The sequence below is a fragment of the Argopecten irradians genome, chromosome 5, assembly GCF_041381155.1.
Source record: "Argopecten irradians isolate NY chromosome 5, Ai_NY, whole genome shotgun sequence".
In the NCBI taxonomy this organism is placed as follows: Eukaryota; Metazoa; Mollusca; class Bivalvia; order Pectinida; family Pectinidae; genus Argopecten; species Argopecten irradians.
Window position 1 is genome coordinate 41433352 of NC_091138.1, and position 20019 is coordinate 41453370.

Genomic DNA, 20019 nt, shown 5'->3' on the forward strand with positions numbered 1-20019 from the left:
TTTGTTAATTGCATGTAGTATATAATTTATCAGTTGAACTTTATAAGTGTACATATGCAATAGATTTATATAGATTATATTTTTCTTAGCATTAGTTTGTGAAATCACTGTGATACTTTTGACTGATTCAACCAGTTACGTTGTTGTAGATTACATTTTTTAATACATATATATATAATAGCATTTGGATCCCTCTATTCGCAATGGCATACTGCATTGACACATGAAGACATATGGAGCCGCAGTGATCGAGTTGTTAAGATATCTCGATATATTACCACAAACCCTCCACCTCTGGGTTGCGAGTTCGAAATCCATGTGGGGCAGTTGCCAGGCACTGACCGCTGGTCGATGGTTTTTCCTCGGGTACACACCTGGCTCATCCTTACATGAACCCGGTTGTTAATAGGGCGTTAAACTAATAAAACCCAAACCCAACATGAAGATCGATTTTATGCAAATATTCATATGAATTACATTCACTGTTATTGACAGAATGTTTTATTATTTTATACATCTAAAACATACATGGAAAATGAACAAATGAAATACAGAAAATGTATAGACTAGACCTCTGCATATCACATAGCCTTGACACGGTCGATTTCCAAAACGAAAGTAAAACTGGATTTCCCAGAATCCATACTGACTTCCATTTTAAAGACTTGTGTCAACAGGAAGAAAATGTAGTTACGGCCAAGTGAAATTCGTTTTTCACAGGATTCCATCAATAATGTTTTTGATAAAAGGTCCCTTCATGCCGGTAAAAGAATCGGTGATACATTGGATGCGTTGTTGAGAGATCAGTGTACAATATCTCAAATACCGACTATTACAGTCGTCCAAATGAATGGAGTTTGGTACTCGGCCGATAACAGAAGACTTTGGGTGTTCCGTAGACTAGAAGAGCTGGGGAAATGTACAACGATTCCAGTCTATGAGGGTTACAGTATCCCAACAGAAAAATTCACTACACGGAACAGCGGGAGATCAATCGGAGTACGTCGTGATGCTGGAGGGTTATTTTGGAGGACTTACCGACATGGCAATAGCCGGCCTAGCTCTGTGTCAGCGTCTGGTTACGGGACTCAGAGTCTAAACAAATTGTTTCACTCTCAAAGGAACACTGCATCTTCTCTCGTGTCAAGTGTGGTTTACAGAGACGAGGAACCTTGTACAAGCTCTTCCAGCTTGTCCATAGACAGGTACATTGTTTACTATATAAAAAATTTAAACATTTTGTTTATTTTTGTTGTCATTTTAAAGGGGAGTAGGAGGGATAGGGGTTTGTGAAGTATACTTTATAATATACACGTATATTTCACAAAGCCATTTCTATAAAATTTATATGATTTAATTTAGGTAAGCGTGATTTGAGTATGTGCAAACAAATAAGTGATCTATGTTCAAAAGTATGCGCGCTGGGTGCCTTTGGGCGATAAGAAATGGCAAACCTGAAGAATCTGGCAAATGACCTCTGACTTTTCCATACCTGAGATCGTACAAAACCCATATTTCCTAATTTACATGTGACACATATTTGTATGGCATTATTCTGTGGGTTATCCACCACATGCTGTAAACTGTGGTAATGCATTTTTCAAAGTTGGATCTCCACATAATAATATTGAAGAATATAATAAAATAATGCATTGTCATATTCATGATCATTTCATTTTATGGCATTAATTGGAATTTATGTGGAGGAAACGTTAAAATATCTCTTGATTGTTGCAGGCGAAAATATTCATCAACTTCAGCCACCCGGCCTAGTTCCACACCTTTCTTTCTGCGCCCAAGTAGGATACGTTTCTCCAAGGAATCTATCGCAAGTGTCTTTAACAAGAGCACCATGCATGGCGGTAAGAAGATAGGCGAAACATTGGATGACTTGTTGATAGGACTGTGTAGCGTTACAGATATTCCTACAATAACTGTGGTTAGAAAGAATGACCACTGGTTTACTGTCAATAACAAAAGATTGTGGGGTCTTCCGGAAACTTGAACAGCTAGGAAGATGTGATAGCGTTCTTGTAAAACAAGGCTATGAGATTCCCGATGGAACATTTACAACAGAGAACAATGGCATGTCAATACGAGTCCTCCGTGATGAAGGCGGGTGTCATTGGAAGGTTTATAAACCCAACAGCAGTGTTCCTGATGATCGAAGATCCGGGTACGTAACAATGACAAAGTTCAGTAAGATAGCATACGTTATAAAACAATTATATGAGTATAGATTCTGTCGTATGATTCCCTTCAACAGTACAATGACACCTTAGATTATACCTTAGGCTGTAACCCTATTATAACCAGCATCACCCATAATTATGTTAGGGGGTATACTAGAATCTGCTCCTCTGTCCCGTCCGTCCGTCCGTCCTTCTTTCTGGCCATATAAATAGATTGTACGGTAAATTCCAATGGCCTTGGTCGCAATAATTTTGACCATGCCTAGATCTGCATGCGTTGTTGCCGAATTTCGGTTACCACGCAGACTAGGTAACGATACACATATTTTCTAAAATGATCGATAACATCGTGGTTTTGGGACCTGGTTCAATTATTTTAACATATGAATATCTTTTTTGGCACTTTGCATGCTTCAGTAACTATCACCATGGAAACAAAATGATTCCATGGTCTAATATTACACATCTGGTTCAATCGGAACTCATCGGGATGGTACGAGATAGGATGTTCCGATTGTTATGGCTCTCAACTTTTCAAGACGTATAGGCAAGGGAAGGCCGTCCTTGACCCTGTTAATAGGACGTAACACCAAACTAACCAGGCACAAGCTTTATGAACATTCCTTAAATTTAAGGAATCCCTTAACTTAAAATTCTCTATAGGAAACCATTATGGAATTTAAAGAAAAATCTTAAGTTAAGGAGCCTTCCTTATTACCGTCATGGTTTCCTATGGATAATTTTAAGTTAAGGGATCCCTTCTTGGGCCCAGTCAGTCAGTCCAACCAACATAAATGTTGTAAATATTGTTAGGGGATTTACCAACATCGTGAGAATCACAATATTTTCACTTTCGATGCAATTTTTTTTTAAATTTTATTAGTGCAAATAAGAGCTGAAAAGGATTTTGGCAGTATTGTCAAATATCATTCTATTTACATCTACAGTAAAGTGAAGGGGTTACATACGGTGAAACCATCAAGTCAAGTGTCTATAACTGCATTTCACATTTTTACAGTGTTATTAGTAATTATGAAATGATTTATAACAGTATGTTTCCATCTAAATACATAAGACATAAACACATTATTTTTACAGTGCATAATGTCTGTGTTGTAACTAACGTGTGTAAGGCATCCCATACAGTAAATTTGTCTGTCCATTTGAATGATTTTCACAGCTTAATATTATCATTAAACCTCATGGGTTTTAATAACTTTCTGAAGAAAACAAGACGTGTCAAAATTTTCGCTTAGTTACGGCACATATAAATAAAATGGTAAAATAAAAATTGACATATATCTTTATCTGTTACAGGTCCAGACAGAGTTCTGCGACTTCAATAACCATGGCATGCCCGAGTAAAATACGTTTCTCGGGGGAATCGATCGCAAGTGTTTTCAGCAGTAGTTCCGAGCACGCCGGAAAAAAAGATCGGTGCGACATTGGACGAATTAATGTTAGGAAAGTGTTCCATATTTGACATACCGACAATAACTATATTTAGAAAAGATGGGGCCTGGTACACAAACAATAACAGGCGACTGTGGGTTTTCCGTAAGCTTGAGGAGTTTGGAAAATTTGAAAAGATTCCGGTAATAAAAGTTGATACATTTCCCGAAGGAAAGCTCACAACCAAAAACAATGGAAGATCGGTTAGGGTACTTTCTGACGAAGGAGGATTATACTGGAGATTAGAGCAACTGCGTTTGTTAATTAATTATCGTATGTGTTTGAATAGTAGTTGTTGAGAAAAAAATAGTTTTGCTTTTCGAAAATATTTTCTCATGTTTTCATGTTAATGATATGTTTTCTCCTTTCGTAATAATTGTGTTATTGTTTTGTCTTTCAGCATAGTATTGTTGGATTGTTTTAAATGTATGCACAGTAATGTTATGTTGTTGATTTTTGTTGTGGTTTTTTTCATTCATTTATTTCGATTTTTATCTTCCTTTCATAGAAAGGTTATGGGTCTGTTTTTTTATCTTTCAAGAATGGTTACGTTTTTGTAAGAAATGTTATGGGAGTTCCTCTTTCATACATTGTAAAACTGATTTTTATCGTTTGTGAATCGCGCTGTCGCTGTACTTCCACAAGCGTTAAACGCCAAAATCAGCAGATCACCATTGATAGGACTCGGTAGCAAACCAGTGTGTCAATGCTTTTATCAGGTCAGAGTAGTCTTCGCTGTTGTTGATGTTGCTGTTGTTGGTGTCGTCGTCGTTGACCTTGTTGAAACGTATGTTATTTTTTTATCGAACTTGGATAATGTATACGTGCAAAATAAAATATATCATGCTAATCTTTGTTAATTTGTAATCTGCTCATTTCATGTCGTTCTTTGAACGTAGAATAATATTTTTTTCTTTGTTTCTAGCTTTCTGATTGACCTATCTATTTTTTGCACTCCACGATGAAAACAAAATCCGGGAATGGCGCGGAAATCCAACGTTATCGTGACGTCACAATAGAAACATTTACGTTGCGTATTGATTTGGCAAATATAATCCCTTGGAAAAATCAATGAAACGTGTAAACGTATTTCATTTTATAAAGTAGCCTGGAAAATTAATTATAAGCATTGAAGTCACTATTTTTTAATTCCATCGGGGTATGAAAGAAATTTTGTTTGGAAACTTTTATGAGAATCCGCTACGCGGATTCACAGTTTGCGAAAAAAATGATTTTCATATCCCGATAAAAAATAGTGACTTCAATGCTTAAATACAACAAGTTGATTAGCTTATATAGAGTTTTCATACCTCTATATCAACCACTCGTAATTGACTGGAACATTCGTATTGATTTGGAGAAATATTTCATCGACAAATCAATGGAAATGTACATAAAATGAGTTATTTTCAATACATTATAAGAGATGGGGATATAATTTTCAAGTTATTGAATTATTACTGTTGTTGCAAGTTTGGCTTTTTTCAATTTTAGATGTTTTATCATGTTGAGGTCGATGTTTTATAGATTTTGATGTGTCGGCATTACGATCAGAACAGTTAATGTAACTAGTATCTAATCATTGCTTAGAACTGCCGTTAAAGTTATAGGTGACAAGTGCCCTTTAATCTGTGGAAAATCCATAGACGCAATAATGTGATCAAACTCATAAGTGCACAACCAAGGTCTATTACAATGAAAATGAAATTCGTACAGCAGTTGGAAGAGTGTATAGAAGTGCATCATCAATATGTAGGTTTGGAGATAAGATTTCATCTACTTTCATCTATGGATCACAAGTATAAAAATGCACAATCAAGTCGGAATAAATCTCTCAATGAGAGTAAGTGACGATCGATACTGCATATCTATATTAGAAATCGTCCTTAAAACTTCATCAGAATTCTAAATGGTAATTGTAGTGTTTATATACTGTATCTATATTTTTTCATTTTCATGACCAATAAAATGTTCACGGCGATTAAACAACGCTACAGTACTTGTTGTAGAATCTTTTCCCGCGCGATTTATTTTTGCGAATTTACATCGCCCGCAAAATACGCAAAAAAATCGAACGCGAAAGTTGGTTTACGGTATGTACGAATTTAGGAGACACTTCCTCAAATTTAGCCTTAAAAGGCAAACTTATAGATATTGAATTAATGTAGATTTTTAGATTAGTCAAAAATAAAATGCATCCATATATTGATATGTTTATTAATGAAAACGACAGTAATGTATAAACGTGATGATAAGAGTGGTTTTATGAAACGGTAATTACAGGTGGGGTTCGTTAAAGCGAAAGTAAAACTATTAACTTCGGAGAAGATAATTAGGGTTTTATAGAAGTTCGAGCAGGGCCATGCAGTACAACGATCCAAATTTTCTAAAAATAGATACATGTTTATCATTGTTATAAGGTAATACCTAAGTATAAAACATATGTGGAAAATTAACAAATGAAATACAGGGAAGATAAAGACTAGATATCTGCATGTCACATAGACTTTGATGTTTACGCTCACTATGGTCAATTTCCAAAACGAAAGTGAAACTGCATTTCCCAAACGAAACAATATAGACTTCCGTCATAAAGGCTTGTATATATCGAGCAGGAAGAAAATGCACTTACGGCCAAGCGAAATACGTTTTTCACAGGATTCTATCAATAATGTTTTTGACAAAAGGTCCTGCCACGCCAAAAAGAATCGGTGAAACATTGGATGACCTTTTGACGGGTGAGTGTAGCACCCTGACCATACCGACTATAACTGTGGTTAAAATTAATAGAGTCTGGTACTCAGCCGATAACAGGAGACTTTGGGTGTTCCGTAAACTAGAAGAGCTGGGGAAATGTACAACGATTCCAGTCTGTGAGGGTTACAGTATTCCGAGTCACAAATTCACTACAAAAAACAATGGGATATATCTGAGAGTGCGTGGGGATGAGGGAGGGTCGTATTGGAGGACTTACCAACGTGACCGTACTAGGGCGACTAACTCTGTGTCATCTTCTGGTAACGGGACGTTACGTGACCGTGCTAGGGCGACTAACTCTGTGTCATCTTCTGGTACCAAACGGGTCTTACCAACCCTCCGTTACTCAAAGTCTTACCAACCCCTCCGGTTACGGAAATCAAAGTCTTACCAAACCCTTCCGTTTTACGGGAATCAAAGTCTTACCAACCCCTCCGGTTACGGGAATCAAAGTCTTGCCAACCCCTCCGGTTACGGGAATCAAAGTCTTACCAACCCCTCCGGTTACGGGAATCAAAGTCTTACTATCAAACCCCAACCGGTTACGGGAATCAAAGTCTTACCAACCCCTCCGGTTACGGGAATCAAAGTCTTACCAACCCCTCCGGTTACGGGAATCAAAGTCTTACCAACCCCTCCGGTTACGGGGACTAACCTCGAGTCTAATCAACCCCTCCGTTTACGGGAATCAAAGTCTTAAACCAACCCCTCCGGTTACGGGAATCAAAGTCTTACCAACCCTCCGGTTACGGGAATCAAAGTCTTACCAACCCCTCCGGTTACGGGAATCAAAGTCTTACCAACCCTCCGGTTACGGGAATCAAAGTCTTACCAATCCCTCCGGTTACGGGAATCAAAGTCTTACCAACCCCTCCGGTTACGGGAATCAAAGTCTTACCAACCCCTCCGGTTACGAGAATCAAAGTCTTACCAACCCCTCCGGTTACGGGACCACGAGTCTAATCAAACCCCCGGTTACGGGAATCAGAGTCTTACCAACCCCTCGGTTACGGGAATCAAACTCTTACCAACCCCTCCGGTTACGGGAATCAAGTCTTACCAACCCCTCCGGTTACGGGACTACGAGTCTAATCAACCCCTCCGGTTACGGGAATCAAAGTCTTACCAACCCCTCGGTTACGGGAATCAAAGTTTTATCAACCCCTCCGGTTACGGGAATCAAAGTCTTACCAACCCCTCCGGTTACGGGACTCAAAGTCTTACCAACCCCTCCGGTTACGGGAATCAAAGTCTTACTAACCTTTCCGGTTACGGGAATCAAAGTCTTACCAACCCTTCCGGTTACGGGAATCAAAGTCTTACTTACCAACTCCTCCGGTTACGGGAATCAAAGTCTTACCAACCCCTCCGGTTACGGGAATCAAAGTCTTACCAATCCTCCGGTTACGGGAATCAAAGTCTTACCAACCCCTCCGGTTACGGGAATCAAAGTCTTACCAACCCCTCCGGTTACGAGAATCAAAGTCTTACCAACCCCTCCGGTTACGGGACCACGAGTCTAATCAACCCCTCTTGGTTACGGGAATCAAAGTCTTACCAACCCCTCCGGTTACGGGAATCAAAGTCTAACCAACCCCTCCGGTTACGGGAATCAAAGTCTTACCAACCCCTCCGGTTACGGGACTACGAGTCTAATCAACTCCTCCGGTTACGGGAATCAAAGTTTTACCAACCCTCCGGTTACGGGAATCAAAGTCTTACCAACCCCTCCGGTTACGGGAATCAAAGTCTTACCAACCCTCCGGTTACGGGAATCAAAGTCTTACCAACCCCTCCGGTTACGGACTTCCGGTGGCACTGTGAAAGCGTGAAGGCGTGAAGTATTTCTGTCTCTACAAAATGTGGTTTTAAACTCAGTTAGACAGAGTCTTTTGGAATTACTTTGACGAACCACAATTTTTGTGACATTATAGAACATTCGTTACTTATTGGATTTTGGAAAAAAAGTGACTAATTTCTCGAGATATTTGAGAATATCTCCTGGTGTGATGTGAGAAGTTTGTCATGCTTCAGTGACCACCATAGTGAACACTATCCACGCGCACACCTGTTCTTGAGATACTACGTACAGGTAACGTGTTGACCCGATTTCGTTGCAGGCATTTATTTTGACACGATACTTTTATTCACTGTACGGACTAGTAAATCTAGAAAATGCCGACCGGTAGGAGTACTCAGTACCAGTAATATAGACGAAATCTGATCGTAGAGGTAGCGGGAGTGTCAGTTAGTCAAATGGACAGGTCCGATGATAAACTCGACCATATTAACCAGGTATTATTAAAGGTAGGTTTCGCCCAACCAAATAAATATTTTTTTGTGAAATGCGATAAGCAGAAGAAAAGATGTAAAAACATAATAAAATTTCTCAATTTAATTTCTTTATGTGTTTGAGATTGAACAAATGTGTCTTGAATACAAAAATTGAAGGAAATCCTTAATTTATTACGGGTGTCCGTCAGACAAAATAATATGCAAATGAAGCTGCGATGGATTGCGTTGTCGAAGTTTGGCGCATGCGCATTGTCACGCACTAAAAGTAAACAAAATGGCTGAACGAAAGTGTGTGAGATGAAAAAAATATATCTGAATCGGCAACAAAGTGGTGGAAATTATAATGGATTCGGTAGCACCCTAGGATATCTATAGGGATTTAAATTCAGAGATGACATGTAGCAATAGAAGAAACAGAAGCCACATCTCTAGCGGAACTTGCCGGAATCTGTTGGGACTCGTGTAACGGCATTGCACGTGGTGAGTTAAATTTCAACACATATGCCAGCGCACAAACAGCCGCAGACTTACTACATGTATATTTGGTGTACAAAGTTAGCGAGCGTATGTAAGTAACATGAAGTGTTTTAGATTATATGATATGTATAAAACAGTCCCTCGCACATCGATTTGTTGTTGTTGTTTTTAACTAAACATGCCGTGGCAAGACTGTCACTTCTATCTGACATTTTGTTGCACGCTTCTGTTTGTTGCTGCGGCCTCGTTTTGGAAAAAAATACGTCATGTTCTATGTAAAGCTTGACTTCGCTCTATTTTTAGAGGAGTATTTTCCTGGTCAAGCTAGGCAACTGACCACCCATATTGTTTGCTGTATGCATTGAAAATGATCTGAAGATTATATCTATGTATAGGATAAATTTCAATTTCGTAGTCTTTATATTTCATTGGGCGAAACCTACCTTTAACTCTCATGACAAAAGATGATATGATTTTTCATATGGACAAATTGAGAGATGAAATCAGACAAGAAAACAAAGAGATGATTGAGAGACTTGAAGGGAAAGTTTTTGACCTGGAAAATGAGAACGAGAGATTACGAGAAACAGTTGGTCAGTTAGAGACAAGTGTACAGATAGTGCACTGGAACAACAAGGCCGGAAAAATTCGATTCGAATTGTCGGACTAAACAGTGATCGCACTGAGACGGCTGAGGTTTGCGTTGAAAAATGTGCCAAATTTTTCAGAGATAATCTTAAAGTCGATGTCAAAGTAACTGATATCGACATTGCCCATCGACTTGGACCTCGTTCCACTATTTGCAAATTTGTGCGCAGAATGAAAAAAATTCGAAGTTATGAAGGCCAGGAAAGAGCTCAAGGGTAAAAAGATATATATATTTGAAGACTTGACCCAGGAAAACCAACAAATTCTGAAGCGCGCGTACGAGCTAGACTGTGTTGAGAACTCCTGGTCGATTGAAGGCAAGCTGTTTGTTAAGCTGAAACGGGAAAAAGCGAAGAATTTCTGATGACACGATCTTAACAAGCGCGTACCTGCTGAATGACGCGAATTTCGCTAATTAATTAGCGTGAGTGATAAAGACTAATGCGCTCATCATACGTGAGTATGGCATGTACACCAGGAACTGAAACATTACTTTTTCCCATCTTATTTTTGTCTGTGATGTGTTTGTTTACATACTTCACATTAATTTCATTTCCTTTCCTGTAATGCAACGCATAAAACCGTACTGCATATGATAATTTAAATAGCTAATTGATACTATATCATCTCAGTGAGTCATACTAAACTTCACCATATCAGTGAAAGTATAATATTTATCATATATATATTGTGCAATTGTTTCTAAGTATATTGCATTTACATTGCAAATTCATTGGGGTTTGGTGTACAAATTAGTCTCAATTCACACTAGGCTTATATATTCCATGAAATATGCTCTTATGTTTGGGTATTGTGCATAAAACTGTTGATCTGAAACCCGTACATCCTATGAAATTCCAAATAGTTCTATAATTGAACTGCTTCTTGTATATTCCATGAATGTGCATAGTCCTACGAAAATGTACTACTCTTATGTGAAATAATACATGGTGTGAATTATGTATATATCCCGCTGTAAAAGTACTTTTGACTCTATGAACTCAAGTGTTGTATGAAAGTAGCCTTATAGCATACATCTTAATCGTTTTTTTGCAAATTAGTATAATATTAATATAAGTTGCTATATGTAATGAACTTTCATATACAACCACAGGGGTTTGGCTCTAGATCTGTAGACCTTTTTCTCTTTCCATATGTGTGGTACTGTGTCACAGTATTACACATATGGGGAGGAAAGATGTGTACAGAGCCAAGCGCCGGTGATACAACTGTGTACAATACAGTACAGTGTCATATACATATGTACAATATTTTTGGTACAACGCACTCTGTAGTAAACGTGGAGATATCACTTAACTGAATTTTTATATGTAATGAACGTAATAATTCATATGCAATGAACTTTCATATAATACCACAGGGGCTTGGCTCTGTGGACCTTTTTCTCTTTGCATATGTGTGGTACTGTGTCACAGCATTACACATATGGGGAGGAAGGATGTGTACAAAGCCAAGCGCCGGTGATCTGTGTACAATACAGTACAATGTAATATACAATATTTTTTTATTTTTTTTTTAACAATGTACTCTGTAATAAACGTGAAAATATCACTTAACAGAATTGTTTCGTGCTATTGTAAGGTTTTTGTTACTCTCAACTTTGTAAGATAAACTTATCCTGTCGTCAGGTATTCCATTGTCAGGCGGCTAATTCTTAACAAAACAACATACACAGAAATGTAAAATTCAATCAAGTTTTATTAAAGCACAATCAAAGATTTATTTCACAGTACTTGCCACATAATATATTCCAATCGAAATCCGAAATATGTAATCCAGGAGTCTAAATCCCTAAGTTAATTTCCTCTATAAACCGAATGGTAACTGAAGTATAAGTTCCTCAATGTATCTATCTAAGCAGTCACAAGTTTTTACACAACACAAAACTATACACAAAACAGTCTCAAATACAATCCAGAATCAGAACCCTAACAACTGGTAATCTCTACCACAACTCTCAGTACAGTCTCTAAACTCTAACAGGACAACGGCCCATACAAAGAACTACAGAATTAACAGAACCACAGAACTAACAGAAACAATGAGCCCCAAATAAGGCCCAACAACCCTTTTTATACTGACTATTTCAAACTAATGACATCACTTTCTACATTTAGCTACAATATAGATATACATGTATGTACCACAGAATTCTAAGTTTAGAATGACATCATATACTCAATATAGAACCTTTCCTGGAAGTGACCACCACCACAAACTCCCCCCTCCCCAAATGACCTCATACTTATTTTTAACCCAAAAGTTGAGACCGTGGGAACTTGACCAACTAAGCCCAGATCAGAACCCGACACCCTGGGAACTGGACATTCTAACTCCATAACAATCATCTCATACCTATTTATACACTACAGTCCCTCAGACTCTGTAGCATGTACTAATATACAAAGAACAGTTATATACAAAATGTATCAATTAACTAACAAATTCTAAGATCACTTGTCTAAACAGTCAAACTTACTGATAACTCTAACTCAACTATTTAACACTGAGAACACTACATGAACTCTTATCCCTCCTACTGTTAATTAGCGACTACTTCATATAATTATCACTGACCATAGACTGGCCCCCACAACACAATCTCATATAGACTCACCTTACCAATACATACACAAACCAAAGGGGTATAATCCAAGGGACATAATCCAGTAAATATTCCAAACTTAAACTTCACAAATATCTCCTGCCAGTTTGTTTTACTCCTGGAAAACACATCGGAATAATTCTATTAAGCACATATTTTTAATTTTATTGTCAAGTTCAGCACTGCACATGGTACTCCCACATCTGATACTTCGTTTCTGCACTACTCTTTAGGATACACAATTCAGACTGTCAGTTCATTTAATCCACACGCAACGGCATCTTATTGGCAGAATTTTGGACAATACTTGTTTATAATTCTATAACTTCGGTCCAAAGTTCATGAACTCCACATCCCGATTCCGATGGGTTTGAACCATTTTCGACCAGGTTTTTCCCCCAAATTATAATCCATATCTTTTACACTCAATACACTACTTACATTGGCTTTGTCTTTAATACAGAGTTACTAATATTTCGCGACCGATATATTCACATTGTCTGTTGAACGTCTGCAGCCATGGACATACACACAGTTCAGGTATTCCTAGTTAAATATTTGCTGCTAATTAAACTTTTCAGTCATGGTTTTATGAACTTTTGCAGAAATCCCTGGTAACGGGATAATATATTTCAGTAGACAGTGGACATCTTGAGACAGTAGACGGTTGATCCCGGTAAACGGTATATCAGTAGACAGTAGATGGTAGACCACAGTAGACGGTAGATCCCGGTAGACGGTAGATCCCGGTAGACGGTCGATTGTAGATCCCGGTGCACTAAGATTATGTACATCCCAGAGAAGTAATCACGGTAAATCCCAATGAGAATACTTATCTAATAGTAAATCCACGCACTACAGGTAAATCCCAATAACAACGTAAGGGTAATTATAAATTCACACACAACGGGTAAATCCAAATAACAATACATGTATAAGGGTAAATCCACACAACGGGTAAATCCCAATAACAATATAAGTGTAAATCCAGCACATCGGATAAATCTCAACAGAATAGCAGAAGTTAGATATACATCCCACTGTATAACACTGATGTATTTAGGTAAATACATATATGACTTTCACTTAAACTCTCTTGTTATCGAGACACTTTTATAAACTCTATATATCCATAGATACAACTGTAAATCCAACAGGTAATTGTAACGGTTAAATCCAGATATAATCCAATACTGAGAATAATAGATTCCATACACACACCAGTATTACTTCAAATCATCAATTTCATCAGAAAATACAATCACTTCTATCAGCTCATTAATAATTAAATTCCATCGAAAAGCATCAATCACAACATTATCTTCAATAAATCACCGATACTGCGATGAGCTCTGAATCTTTATTTGACTTATAACTTGTTGATATGCACACGAATTCTATCACAAATCACACAATGTGCTCTATCCAATAGACACTTCTCCTTTGATTCTAATATACCTCAGATACTAAATTCGCTTTATCACCCAACACATCTCAGAAAATTCAGCGAATATATTCCTCTGTTGTTATAGGATTTTACCTCCAATTTCATTGCACACAAATATTTTGCTTTTAATACTTTGAACACAATCCACTCAGAATTCGTATAGCACTGCTATCTACACACTTTTTAAAGCTCACTTTCAAGTAATCCTCCAGAATAACTTTTAAATTCACATGTGTGATTTTTCTTTCTTTTTTTCTTCATTTCACACAATCACTTTAGATCATTAGCAAATTTTCAATGGATTTTCAAAATAAAATTATTCACAAACACAAATTTCCAATATCCAGAAGAATTATGGTACACCATAGAATATTCCTTTAAATCCCAACATCATGATAAAACTTAGTCTCCTTGCAGGTTGAATCTAAATCCCATATTACTACTTGAGAGAATGTTTCTAAACTGATCTGAAGCTAAGTCATGTTACATCCCTGCCCCTGAATTCTTCAATTGACCAATCAAATCACATATGACATCACTCTTGACCAATGGGATGTGTCCCACCAATACTGTCTAATTTTCCCAAGACACGTCTCTCTAGCTCTAGCACTCATTAGAAAGTTTCTTTGAAGTTCCATGATCACTATATAATTATGATTGTCTTGATATTTTCTAAATTGTCCATTCATACACATACAATAAACAATACCACTTATAAGTTCTCAGATATCTCCATATTGTTCAGAATCATCAATCTGTGGTCTTATCAAAATAAGCTTAATTGCTGAGGCAATAAACACATAAAGCATTCTCCTCATCTAACTGTCATGATGACTATCGGGTGGTCTCCTCTCCCTAGCACCCCTCCTGAGGTTCCCATCATCAGGGTTCACTGATGGTGTAGCCGTCACAGTTGGACCTTTCCTTACACCTTTAGAGATACAGGCTACCTGTTGTGTACATACAACTCAATCTTATGATGACCAAGACACCACAGCTGGACTTTTCCTAAAAACCTCCTTGGGGAACAGACATCCCTTATTCAATTACAATTACAATTCAATAAACAACTAGCACATCACAAACAATTTATTTCATATTGTCCTTCAAGCACGCTAAAAAACTTTCTTTAACTCCAACATTTAACCTGCTCTAAGTGTTCTATAATTTCCTAGATCTCTCTATACCACGTACCTATCAAAGAAAAAAAAATCAAAAATCCTCAGTTTTCTATCAACGACCTACATGTAACTACATCTACACATTTTGATGATCTCCTGCCAAGAGTAGACTACCTCTCTAATAATTCTATTCCATACATTTTTGTATACTAAACCACACAATAACCGAGTCAATGCCAAACACTGCCTTAACATTTTTGTTTTGAAATCACATCACAACACGACACAACTGGACAATATCCCCTCAACATTTCCAAGTTCTCTGTTTTAAAATCCCATTAAAACCCACACCAGAACTGGACAATGCATCAATATTTCCAAGTTTTTCTCCGTACCACCTTACTATTTTGAAATCTCATCAAAACCCTCCAATAATAACTGTACGAGTTTCTCTATAATCAATCACAATTTAGTTTGTCATTAAGTGTATATATATATACTAAGTAGTACCACAGCTCGATTTTCATAGTCCGTGTGTGTTCCAGTCGTTAAGCAAAGTACATGTAATCTGTAATTAACTATTTTCCGGGATCCCATTGTTGTACAGATGAATAACTAGTAACACCATGCAGGGAAACCAGCACAATGTTCTCAGTAACGTCACTTTCTCTAGTTATATTAACAGGCATATCGCTTTCTTCATATTTTCTACACAAAATGCATTGATTGTTCACCAATAGCACACATTGTCCAATTAATAACAGATTAATCAGGAATACACACATCATGTTGTAACAGTCAACAATTGTAATAAAACAAGTTTGTATCAATCTTTATCCCGTAAGGACTAAATGCTTGTGTATAAGTTCATATTCCGTCAGGTAAAAGGCACATGTATAAGTTTGCATCCCACTTCTGACACCAATTTGTAAGGTTTTTGTTACTCTCAACTTTGTAAGATAAACTTATCCTGTCGTCAGGTATTCCATTGTCAGGCGGCTAATTCTTAACAAAACAACATACACAGAAATGTAAAATTCAATCAAGTTTTATTAAAGCACAATCAAAGATTTATTTCACAGTACTTGCCACATAATATATTCCAATCGAAATCCGAAATATGTAATCCAGGAGTCTAAATCCCTAAGTTAATTTCCTCTATAAACCGAATGGTAACTGAAGTATAAGTTCCTCAATGTATCTATCTAAGCAGTCACAAGTTTTTACACAACACAAAACTATACACAAAACAGTCTCAAATACAATCCAGAATCAGAACCCTAACAACTGGTAATCTCTACCACAACTCTCAGTACAGTCTCTAAACTCTAACAGGACAACGGCCCATACAAAGAACTACAGAATTAACAGAACCACAGAACTAACAGAAACAATGAGCCCCAAATAAGGCCCAACAACCCTTTTTATACTGACTATTTCAAACTAATGACATCACTTTCTACATTTAGCTACAATATAGATATACATGTATGTACCACAGAATTCTAAGTTTAGAATGACATCATATACTCAATATAGAACCTTTCCTGGAAGTGACCACCACCACAAACTCCCCCCTCCCCAAATGACCTCATACTTATTTTTAACCCAAAAGTTGAGACCGTGGGAACTTGACCAACTAAGCCCAGATCAGAACCCGACACCCTGGGAACTGGACATTCTAACTCCATAACAATCATCTCATACCTATTTATACACTACAGTCCCTCAGACTCTGTAGCATGTACTAATATACAAAGAACAGTTATATACAAAATGTATCAATTAACTAACAAATTCTAAGATCACTTGTCTAAACAGTCAAACTTACTGATAACTCTAACTCAACTATTTAACACTGAGAACACTACATGAACTCTTATCCCTCCTACTGTTAATTAGCGACTACTTCATATAATTATCACTGACCATAGACTGGCCCCCACAACACAATCTCATATAGACTCACCTTACCAATACATACACAAACCAAAGGGGTATAATCCAAGGGACATAATCCAGTAAATATTCCAAACTTAAACTTCACACTATCATAAAGTGTGGGTTGTGATTAAATAGTGTATTTTATATGCGCCTGCGCGCGCAGATACACACGCACACACATGCATGCGAGTTCCTTTGAAAAGAACATTCGTATACAACCACAGGGGTTTGACTCTGTATACATTCCTTTCTCTGCATATTTGTGGTACTGTGTCACAATATTACACGTGTCGAGAGGAAGGACGTACATGTATACAGGGCAAAATGCCGGTGAAGACTTCATTTAACTTTTCTTTTTATATAAAGTGTGGGTTGTGATTAAAATAGTTTATTTCATATGCGCCTGTGCGCACTAATTAATACACACGCACACACAGGCATGCTATGGTCACTGCTTCCACTTACATTGGTGGGACACGGTAGCGATATGTGGTTGTACACATATACATTTATGTATACACGTTATGCTTTACGGTGTTTACGGTTTACATGTTCATATCAATAAAATGTATATATATCTTTAACAAATTATTTGAACTATGAGCGTGCCTGGGTCCTGCGTTAATTATTAAAGTACATGTAACGAACACTAAATAGTAAATTTATACCATACAGTATATGAACAGTGTAACGTAATATGTATATGCTTAGGCATGAATGGGAAATCTATTCATTTATGTAAAACAAAAAGAACCAGATAACTGTTTCTAGTTTTTTTCTCGGTTTTTTTTATTTTTATTATTTTTTTTTTTTTCATTCTTCTTTCTGTGTTTTGTGTGTTATTTTTTGTGGTTTTTTCTTTTTTACATTTACTTTTCTTACGTTGACAAACCTTGATGTCTACCACTTATTATTGAAATTTTATATCGTGGAAGTATGTAATTGATTAATTTCAAAAACAAACAAAACAAAATCTTGTGTAAAATATGTGTTTAAAATATGTGTTGGTGTGTTGCTAACTTTTTTTCTTTCCGGATTCCCGAGCTCCGGGTTTTCTTCCTATTACTTCGTTTTATCTCCACTCTGTTATTTCCGGTTTGGCACACGTGTAGTCGACGGCCAGTGTGTTTTGGTTGTGAGCAGGTGTGTAGTGGACGGTCGGTGTGTTTTGGTTGTGAGCAGGTGTGTAGTGGATAGTGAGTCACTATTCTCTGACCATGGTTTGTATGTTTTACCTTCTTCTTCTCCTTTACTCTTTTTTCTTTCTTTATGTTCTACTTTCTCTTTGTTGGGAGGTGCCAAGTGATCTGGTTACACATATGATATCATGAACACCAATGACATCACGGTGCTATCAGCGAACTGTCAGGGGTTGGGTGACAGGGTCAAAAGGAAAGACGTATTTTCTTATTTAAGAGATAAACGATATAGTATATATTGTTTACAGGACACTCATTTTTCTCCTGAACAGGAACAAATTATTAAAAACGAATGGGGGTATCACACATATTTTAGTTCTTTTAAATCTAATGCACGTGGCGTGGCAATCCTTTTGAATAATAACTTTGAATTTAAAGTTTATAAAGAAAAAAGGGACTCGAGTGGTAATTTTCTTGCTCTTGATATAGTTATTGATGGGTCCAGAACAACACTTATCTCTTTATATGGACCAAACCAGGACACACCAAGCTTTTATGACTTAGTTATAGACACGGTCAATGGCTTTGGGAATGATAATATTATTATATGTGGAGACTTCAACTTAGTTGTAGAACCAAATTTTAGACTACGATAATAATTATAGACATGTGAATAATCCTGCAGCCAGAAATAAAGTCTTGGAAATCATTCAAAATTATAGTTTAATTGACATTTTTAGGGAGCACCATCCAGATACTAGGCGCTATACCTGGAGAAAAGTAAATCCTATAAAACAAGCAAGACTGGACTTCTTTTTAATATCCGAAACTCTTCTTTCTAGTGTTAATAGGTCCAGAATTGAACCGGGTTATAGATCTGACCATTCTATTCCAACATTATCTTTGACTTTGAATGAATTTAAAAAAGGGAAGGGACTTTGGAAATTTAACAACTCTTTATTATTTGAATCTGAATATCTGGAAATGATTAAAACTTGTATTGAGGAGGTCAAGCTGCAGTACTGTTTACCTGTGTATAATTTTTAATTCTATTGAAAATATTTCTAACAGTGATATACAGTTTTTAATAAATGATCAATTATTTCTGGAAACATTACTTATGGAAATAAGGGGTAGATCTATATCATATTCATCTTTTAGGAAAAAACAAGCTAGTGTACTTGAGGATAATCTTAAGACTTCAATTGAATTATTAGAGGCGGAAACTGATCCTGACCATGAACAATTAGATAGATTAAGAAAGGAGTTGGAAGCTGTACGTGTTAAAAAAGTTAAGGGCAGTATAATTAGATCAAGGGCAAAATGGATTGAGGAGGGGGAGAAACCAACATCATATTTTTTAAATTTAGAAAACAGAAATTTCACTTCTAAGATCATACCTAAAATACAAAAAGATAACGGAGATATTATAACTAAACAAGAGGAAGTCCTGTCTGAAGTAAGATTATTTTATGAAAATCTTTATAAGTTTAGGGAGACTGATAACGTTGACTTAGAAGTACATTTAGAAAATTGTAATATTCCAAAATTAAGTAATACTGAGTCAGATAGCTTAGAGGGTAAGATAACGTTTGAGGAAGCAGGAAAAGTTCTAAGAGGTATGAAAAATAATAAGAGTCCAGGGTCAGATGGTTTCACTTCAGAATTTTTAAAAGTTTTTTGGAGGAATTTAGGTAGTTTTTGTTGTGCGCTCTTTAAATCATGGTTTTTTAGTAGGTCAATGTTCAGTTACCCAAAGACATGGAATTATTGTGTGTATTCCCAAGGGAGATAAGCCACGCCACTTCTTAAAAAACTGGAGGCCAATTACACTCTTAAATATTACATATGAAATTGCTTCAGGGGTAATTTCACAAAGAATCCAAAACAGTTTTAGATAAAATTATCAATGAAGATCAGA

General features: G+C 36.7%; 1 long non-coding RNA gene across 1 annotated transcript; it reads left to right on the plus strand.

Moving 5' to 3' along the window:
- The first annotated feature begins 626 nt into the window (after positions 1-626).
- Positions 627-5606, plus strand: LOC138323885 (uncharacterized). Its single transcript, XR_011208601.1, has 3 exons — positions 627-1205; positions 1738-2176; positions 3510-5606. It is a non-coding gene; the product is annotated as an uncharacterized lncRNA (long non-coding RNA).
- Positions 5607-20019: the final 14413 nt, after the last annotated feature.